This window comes from Tamandua tetradactyla, chromosome 3 (assembly GCF_023851605.1).
Source record: "Tamandua tetradactyla isolate mTamTet1 chromosome 3, mTamTet1.pri, whole genome shotgun sequence".
NCBI lineage: Eukaryota > Metazoa > Chordata > Mammalia > Pilosa > Myrmecophagidae > Tamandua > Tamandua tetradactyla.
This window is the reverse complement of record NC_135329.1, coordinates 164,563,208-164,572,895: the sequence shown is the minus strand read 5'-3', so window position 1 is coordinate 164,572,895 and position 9,688 is coordinate 164,563,208. Positions and strand designations below refer to the sequence as shown.

The window sequence follows — 9,688 nt, the reverse complement described above, 5'->3', positions numbered from 1 at the left end:
ATAGGAAGAGCACTTTGGCCTTACTGGTTTCTGGGAAGAAAGGGGGTAGGGGGGACTCCTGATGCTGGCGTGACTGGTTGAGCCCTGTGTATCTTGGAGCTGGCCATCAGATGCCCCACTGCCCTAGATACTGTTTGTTCTTTCCAAAGGCTATTTGTAATGGGATTATGAGACCTGAAGCTTTGATTATGAGTCCTGTTCCTCCAGTAAATCCACTTCCCTTCTAAACACACACACAAGCGTACATATCCTCTCACCTAATCCTCCTGTTTCAATGTTAGCCCTGAAATGAACTATAATTGAGCTCTTTGTAATACCGCTTTAATTGTGTTAAACTGCCTGGAAATAAAATGAGAAAAGTCTGTTATGTGGTGTGTTTATCAAATGGATAGGTACAGTAATTTTAGAAGTGGGTAGCATTTTACAATGCTTTTTAAAATTTCTTGAGAATGATGATTGCTTCAGATCTTTTTGCTGATTTCTCTATAGTGTTCTGGATAGTAACTTTAGACATAAAAATAAGTTATTTAAAGATTTTATCATAAGTCAGTCAATTCAATTCAGTTTGCCAAATCTCTTTTGAGCACACAAAGCACCAAACTAGGCAATATTCAGCACACACAAATGAGTAAATGGGGCGTGGTCTCTGGCCCTTAGGAAGCTCATCATCTAACATCATTACCATTGTCAAAGTAATTTCTTAATGATTCCATTGCACTCAGTAAGTGGAAGGGGTATAAAACTGATTAAGCAAATAATACAATCTTCTCTAATAAAAGTAAGTATATACATAAGTAATACTAGTGCTAGTTCCCAAGACTTACTCTTGACAGGCAACACAAACATCAATAGATATGAAATATTTTTATATAAAATTATAAAATTTTTATCATTTTTATAAATTATAAATTTGACTAAAAATTATAGGGAAGCTTAGTGTGCTGGTTTGAAAGGATGTATGTCCCCTAGAAAAGCCATACTTTAATCAAAATCTTATTTTGTAAAAGCAAAATAATCCCTATTCAATACTGTATTTTTGAATCTGTAATTAGATCATCTCCCTGGAGATGTGCTTTAATTAAGAGTGGTTGTTAAGCTGGATTAGATGACGACATGTCTCCACCCATTTGGGAGGATCTTGATAAGTTTCTGGGGTCCTATAAAAGAGGAAACATTTTGGAGAATGAAAGAGATTCAGAGCAGAGAATGCTGCAGTGCCACGAGAAGCAGAGTCCACCAGCCAGCGACTTTTGGAGATGAAGAAGGAAAATGCCTCCTGGGGAGCTTCATGGAGCAGGAAGCCAGGAGAAGAAGCTAGCAGATGATGCCATGTTCACCATGTGCCCTTCCAGATGAGAGAGAAACTCTAGCTGTGATTGCCGTGTGCTCTTCCACTTGAGAAACCCTGCACTTCATCAGCCTTCTTGAATCAAGGTATCTTTCCCTGGATGCCTTAGATTGGACATTTCTATAGACTTGCTTTAACTGGGACATTTTCTCAGCCTTAGAACTGTAAACTAGGAACCTATTAAATTCCCCTTCTTAAAAGCCATTCTGTTTCTGGTATATTGCATTCCAGCAGCTAGCAAACTGGAACACTTACTTTAACCAACATTATCAAATAACGAAAGTGCTCATGTTCTGAAAGTTTTCCTGATAATGGAAATTCATAATCCTTCTAAAGTGCTAAAGCATTTAAAATATTTACCTGCTAAAGGTTCACCTTTCTAAAATGTCTGCTATCTTTACCCCTACCTTCTCAAACTATTTACTGTGAATTGAAGTTAATATTTCTTGATGTTATTGGGACATCAGTGTGAGCATCAAATCTTATGCCGTATTACAGATAGAGAACTTTTCAGGAACAATGTTGATGTATATAGGACTATTTTTCCACACACATTTTTCCATAAATGAACCCTAACTATATTTTTAGTTCATCTGTTCATTATAAATATTTAAAAAATCTCATTCCCTTAGTGGTTTAACTAACTGAGGCAGTTACTGTTGCTACATAACAAACCACCCCAGATTTAATGGCATAGAGAAATCATTTTATTATGCTTTCATATTCTGTGGGTCAGGAACTTAGAAAGAGCATGAGGGGACAGCTCTTCTCTGCTCCTAGATGTCCAGAGCCTCATCTAGGGAGACTCAGATTGTTAGGAGTGATTTTAATAGCTGCAGTCTGGAGGGGTTGGGACTGGAGGATCCAGTTCCAAGATGGCGCCTCACTTCCTGTCTGGTGCCTGGGCTGGGATGGAGGGGCTCAGCTGGGACTGTCAACCGGAAACACTTAGGTGTGGCCTCTTCATGTTGCTTCAGATTTCACAGCGTGGTAACTGGGTTCCAAGAGGGAGAACGTCAAAGAGGCACCTTCCAAAGAGTGAATGTTCCAAGAAAGATATTAGGAGGTTATGAGGTTAGGAGGTTCATGACCTAGTGCCATTCGAATTGATTACAAGTGATTCATATGGTTGGCCACAGATTTAAGGAGATTTAGACTCCACCTCTTCATGGTGGAACAGGAAGGACACACTGCAAAAGAGCATGTGGGAGAGGAGATATTATTTTGACCATCTTTGGAAAAAACAATCTATCAACAACCACTTACTGCTGTCATTATGTCTTCCTTCTGCAGGTTGCCCACACACTAAAGGTACAGGTTCAATTGTAAAATAGCAAAACAAATAAACTAGTTTCAAAACTTGAATGTAAAATTAGAATAAGTAGTTGTTTGGGTAGGATCTGAGGGCTCTTCTGAATAAGGGGATCCACTTTAATACACTGACCTTTTAGTCACCATTCTGGCTGTTCTGAGGCTGTTTCTCTGTTTTCCAAACAGCACTGTGACCAGTTGACCGACTTCTCAAGGAGATGGTCTTAGTCCTGTTGCTCCACTCTACTCTCGTCTATGCTCTTTTGCTCTACCAAAAAGTCACACATTTCTACATTATTGCTTCTTCTATGTAGAAAGTTCTTTCCTCCTTGTCTGGGTGAATTCACTCATCCATCAAGGCTCAGCTCAGATGTTATCTTCTCTGTGTTTTACTTAACCCACTTCCAAGGCAGAATTAATCACTCCATCCCTGTGCCTGTATCTTTATTTTAATATTCTTAATATTGGTTGATAATTAGCCATCTAGAGCCTCTCTCCCCTGCTACAGAATGAGGGGCTTGATGGCAGGGACTGCATTCTTGTTCCCCCAGCTTCCAACATCACACCTGACACTACTCCATGGAGTTAGCAGGTGCTTAATACACGTTTGTGGATTTAATCCATTACACTTAGAAACCCACAATATTTAGAAACGACATATCAGATAAAGGTCTAGTATCCAGAATTTATAATGAGATTGTTCAACTCAACAACAAAAAGATAGCCAACCCAATTACAAAATGGGAAAAAGACTTGAATAGACACCTCTCAGAGGAGGAAATACAAATGGCCAAAAGACACATGAAGAGATGCTCAATGTCCCTGGCCATTAGAGAAATGCAAATCAAAACCACAATGAGATATCATCTCACACCCACCAGAATGGCCTTATCAACAAAACAGAAATGACAAGTGCTGGAGAGGATGCGGTGAAAGAGGCACACTTATCCACTGTTGGTGGGAATGTCAAATGGTGCAACCACTGTGGAAAGCAGTTTGGCGGTTCCTCAAAAAGCTGAATATAGAATTGCCATACGACCCAGCAATACCATTGCTGGGAATCTACTCAAAGGAATTAAGGGCAAAAACTCAAACAGACATTTGCACACCAATGTTTATAGCAGCGTTATTTACAATTGCAAAGAGATGGAAACAGCCAAAATGTCCATCAACAGACGAGTGGCTAAACAACCTGTGGTATATACATACGATGGAATATTATGCAGCGTTAAGACAGGATAAACTTATGAAGCATGTAATAACATGGATGGACCTAGAAAACATTATGCTGAGTGAGTCTAGCCAAAAGCTAAAAGACAAATACTGTATGGTCCCAATGATGTGAATCGACACTTGAGAATAAACTTGGAATATGTCATTGGTAACAGAGTTCAGCAGGAGTTAGAAACAGGGTAAGATAATGGGTAATCGGAGCTGATGGAATACAGACGGTGCAATAGGACTAGATACAAAAACTCAAAAATGGACAGTACAATAATACCTAATTGTAAAGTAATCATGTTAAAATACTGAACGAAGCTGCATCTGAGCTATAGGTTTTTGTTTTGTTTTGTTTTGTTCTTATTATTATTACTTTTATTTTTTTTCTCTATATGAACATTCTATATCTTTTTCTGTTATACTGCTAGTTCTTCTAAACCGATGCAAATGTACTAAGAAACGATGATCATGCATCTATGTGATGATGTTAAGAATTACTGATTGCATATGTAGAATGGTATGATGTCTAAAAAAAAAAAATGGTCAGCACAATACTGCCTAATTGTAATGTAATTATCTTGGAACGCTGAATGAAGCTGCATCTGATCTATAAAAAAAAAAATAATAAATAATTACTGCCAGTTGGCAAATCTATTCACAATCTTCAAAATAACCATACATTAAATTTATTATTTTTATTATCTATATGTCCATGGTTTTCATCTATATCTTGCTTAGTTCTTGATGCATAGGTTGTTAGAAACATGTCAAAGCTTTATTAAATGTAAACTCCTTTTATTTCCTGAGTACGGCAGTGAGAATTGTGCAATGTATGTATGTACGTCTCCAGGTCTTTAATAACTGCCAATAAGTTAAAATAATGAAAGCACATTTTCCCCTCTTATCTCACTATTCCTACCCAAGTAGGAATAAGAATAAGGAATAAGGGTAAAGATATTGAACACCTTACAAATCATTTTCCCTGACAAGCTTCCAAAGACAGATGGAGTTACTGTCTTCCTTCCTTTCTCCATCTTCCCTGAGAAATACTTTCCACTCAATCCATTGGGGAAAAAATGCTAAGGGTTGTCAAGATGATTACTCTTGTGCCTTCTAACATACACTAACAATTTGGACTCTAGAAAACAATATGTGAAAGGACTCACTTTCTTCTATTTTTTGGATGGTCTTTGTAGGCAAAGAGATAAAACACAGCAACAACAACAAAAAAACCCAGCAGAAAAGGCACAAAAGAAGCTGAAGATTTCACCTTTTTATCATGGGGGTAATGATGGTAATATTATCGACACATAAACGACAACACGTGTGGTCATTGTAAGGCTTCAGATGATACAGTATAAAGCTTAGTTCACCACCTGGCACTATGTGCGTGCTCCATGGAGTTAGCTTTAAATGTTGGTGAGTAGTTCCCTTTGGCAGCATCAGTTCCCAGGTGTGTGAGCTTGGTAGAACTACTTGCCCTTATGAACCAAAGTGTCCTTAGCTGTCAAATGAGGATAATAATGCCTTTCAGCAGGATTGTCATGAGGATTAGGTGAAATGACAGAAGGGAAGGGCACAGTGCCATGCATATCACAAATACAGTGTCGAGTGGAAATACCTGGGTTCACGCCTAACTTTTTTTTACTAATTCCCTAACAACTTTGGGCAAGTCATATCAAGCCTTCAGAGCTTATTTTTCTCATATTCAATGAGGTATCGAGCTTTGTGCAGCAGTGATACCATAGTCAATGAGGTTTATCTGAGATGCAATTATTGCTAATTGAAAATGAGACTAGACTAAGTGTGTCTCCATTAACTGTAAATTTCATAACAAAAGGAGGCCCCCCAATGGGGACATCAATGATAATTGGAACTTGGCTTCTATTTTCCCTGGTTGCTTGTTGGGGTTGCTCTGAGATCTATATGCACAGTCTGAATGATATAAGGAGGAGTGACTTGATCCTGTCCATGCTGAGAAAGTCATCTTCATGCATGGCTATGTCCTGAAAATACTGGAATGTCTTTAAGTTAATATTGCATGGAGATGGAAGTTTTTATGGAGACTTCATGGCATGGGATAGACACAACATTTCTGTTGGTTGGTCAAAGTTAAGGTACCTTTAGGTGCCTATCTTCCCACACTTTGTAAGAGCCATTTGATCAGCATTTATGCCTAAGAAAATTATATAGAGAGACTTGGGGGATAACAATTTGAAAAGACTTAACTGCAGCATTAAAAAAAATAATTGATGAGAGTGGAATGCTGAAAGCAGGAGGCAGGAACATTAAGCAGTAGGTTGGCTGTTTGCCTTGCCCAGGCCTGGGACTTCCTTTGTCTCTGCCGAGGTGGAAACTTCCAAAAGTGACTCAGTTTTATCTGCTGTATGTTAGATTGAAAGTGATAAATTCCCGGGTTCTCACATCCTACCCTTCTCTAAAGTACACAACAAATAATGGAGAGCTAATAAACCTAAATTCTATGGGGTCTAAAGCATGGAGTTGTGTCCTGCAATGGGAAGAAAATTCCGTAAGGGTCATGGTTTTCCAGAATATAAAGGGACCTTAATACAGAATGAGGAAAGAGCTTTGGAAAAACAAGAGCATCCCTCTAAAAGGAGCACTGAAATGAAAAAGGCAGTACCGGCAGGAAAGTAAAGGACAGGGGTGAAAGAAGATGATTCAGCCTGAGAGAGCTGGGGGGAGTGCTGCGGGCAGGCCTGCCTGAGTGTGAATTCGGCTGGTGATTATGACTAGCATTGAATGGGAGATAATTAAAAGCAAGTTGGTGCCAGCAACTGCCAGGAAAGGGAAGAGAATACATCCAGAAAAAACAGTTCTTCATTTCAATGCAGAGTTAAAACATATACCCATTTTGGACTTGAGAAATTTATTTTGAAATGAAAAAAAAATATTTGCTGTAAACAGAATGCAGATTATTGTAACATTTCACATGCTTTTTTTCTAATGTTGTAGTGAAAAGCAGTTTCAAAATGGTATAACTGCCGGACACCCTTTCTTGGAAAGAAACATGTTTTAAAATATCAGTCATTCTATGAAGGCAAAAATATTGCTGTTAAAAGTCATGCATAACACAAGTTATGAAGTTTCAATTTGGGATCCGTTACATATACAAATTTCTGAATCGCTTGTGAGAAAAAAGACTGAAAATGCACAGCTTCCACCAGCCCTTAAATAGCTTTCTGGATTGAAGAGCATTATAATTAAACTGTGCCAAGTGTCACTGCAGAGAAGCTTCTAAATTATGGGTCTGAGTGGGGGTGAGAAATGCTTGTTTGATTGCTTGACAATCAAAAGCAAAAGATGTTCAGATATGCACAACCCAGACTTAGTGCAATTATATCAGATGCAGAAGTGGGAGGAATAGGTTTAGCCTTGAATTCTATAATCACTTGCTTATCTCTGTTTCAAAAACCGCTTAAAAAGAAAACTATTCGTAAATACTCCAGGAATGCAGATTCATAGAGTGGTTTTGTGTAAGAAAAGACGTATTAACAAGTAATCAGCCCTTTTACTGTATGTGCCAGAAGTAGGTTGTGAAGATATGACCATGGATGGCCTAAATGTGCTCTTAAAATTAGGAACCGGTGCTTTTACCTACCCATCCAGTACTTTATTTCAGACATAATGTCAGAGGTGGTGTTGATAAAGGCTCTGAAGTACACTTGTCCCACTAATCTGACCTCAACTTCACTCAGCTCTCTCTTCTGAAACTCTCCTTTCTAACAATGAGGAAGGAATTCATTGATAAGATAAACTATCAGGACACTGCTAAGACAATTCAGGACTTGTCTTGCCCTTACAGATGCCCAAAAGATACCAATTTTTTTAATCTCAGAAGCTGAGATTTTAATACTATACCAGCACTTCTACAAAGTGTTTGAGGCTCCTTCAGGTAATGTACTAACACAACCATTTGATTGAAAACTGTCAAGCTGAAAAGGAATAAATAGCACATTTTTCATGATCCTGTCCCTAGAGAAAAGCTAAGGCCATAATAATACATGTATTATATATGTAAATAAAATGATTCCATGTTCTTCAGCCTTCTGGATTGACCCTAGTTAACATTTTTCGCTAAATATTAACTAATAATGTGCCTAGTTTCCATATCACGTAATTGGAAAGTCCCAGTACTCTTTTCCAACCTCCAGATTTCTGGGGTGGGGAGGGGTGTTTCCTTCCCCCAGGCATTTCTCTTTCCAGAATCTCACTTCTGCCTTTATGTATCAATTAACAATGTTTTTGATTCATAGATAAATGAATGAGATATAATTATATTAAAGAACAAGTAAGTGGATTAAGAATTGGTTTGACTCTAAAGAGAGAGATTTCTGGACAAGTTCCCATACTATATGGCCCCATAGAGTGAAATCGCCACCACGGGATGCCATTCGTTAAAAGACACTTTTTCTCAGTAGAGTCAAAGATACCCAAAGGCAACCTCAAGGGTCTTGGAATGCATTCACTCTCAAGATTTTCAAATATTCACTGCCTGGATATCCCTCCAGAAGCAGACCCTAAGACAAGGATTTGTAACTGAGGACTTAGGATTTAAGAGATGATTATGATCACTGAATCATTATATAGATATTCCTTTTTACTTTCTGGCATAAAGGTATAGGGTACGCAGAAGGAAATACCTGAAGCCTCTGAACTGTAATCCAGCTGCCTTGATCTGTGATAATGATTGTAAGGCCTTTATCTTGTGCCCTTGTGATTTTACAAAAAAAACTCGTGACTAACCTTCACTTGTAACCATTTACCCAGTTTTTCAACTTTAGAGTCTTGCAATCACTGAAGACAACCCCTAATGTTTATTAATGAATGGTCTTGGGTCAGCCCAGAATGGACTCACACCAAGTCCAAATTTATCTTGATGACCAAAGCTGGATCTAACCCAATTGGACCTGTCTGACAATGTACAGTAGCTTAGACTTTAACCTATAAGTCACCTATACCTCATTATAATCATAAAAATTGCACCATCATCATATTAAGGCCACATACATTCTGTGACTAAGTATATCATCAATCTGTCATGCTCAATAATTAGACTACCTCTAATTACTCATCTAGAACCATTATGCTCATTATCTAAACCTGCACATCTTATAATGCTATAAAACATCAGAGGACCAGGCGATGGTGACTCAGTGGCCAAGTTCTTGCCTGCCATGCTGGAGACCTGGGTTCAATTCCTGGTGTCTGCTCATGCAAAAAAACCCCCCAAAAACACGCCTTAAAAAAAAAAAATGTCCACTGGGAGTAACAGGAACTCTAATCTCACTGGGGAATTCTGGGGGTCACTGTAAAATACTCACCTTAGCTATCCATTCTCACCCCTCCCCAGAAGGCTTAGAGAGCTGGGATATTTATACACACATTTCTATCAGTAGAGGTTAAAGACTACTTCAGGAAGACATTAATCCCCTGCCACTTCCTGCCTGCCTTTTGGGAGCAGAGGCAAAGCAGGCACTGGTGGGTCAAGAAAGCCTGTAGGCACAAAAATGTTGTGCTGGCAGCTGGAAATCAAGTTGGCATACAATGAACTGGTAAGAGTGAGGGAATATGGGTTGGTGTCTCAAGAGTAGCTGTTACATTGCTTTGGAAGGATATTTAAGAAAAGAGAGATTGCAATCTGATGACCCAAGGATGGGATCTTATTAGATATGTCCTTATTATTTTTCATAGTTTGTTGTTTTTTAATTGAATTTGAATGAACTTGGGCACTGCCATGCTGTCTGCATTTTGCTCAAGACCCAACCCTCTCTACCACTAGCGTCA

At 38.6% G+C, this 9,688-nt stretch overlaps 1 pseudogene; it reads left to right on the top strand.

Moving 5' to 3' along the window:
- Positions 1 to 5,602: 5,602 nt before the first annotated feature.
- Positions 5,603 to 5,767, top strand: LOC143678342 (U4 spliceosomal RNA; annotated as a pseudogene).
- The last annotated feature ends 3,921 nt before the right edge of the window (positions 5,768 to 9,688 follow it).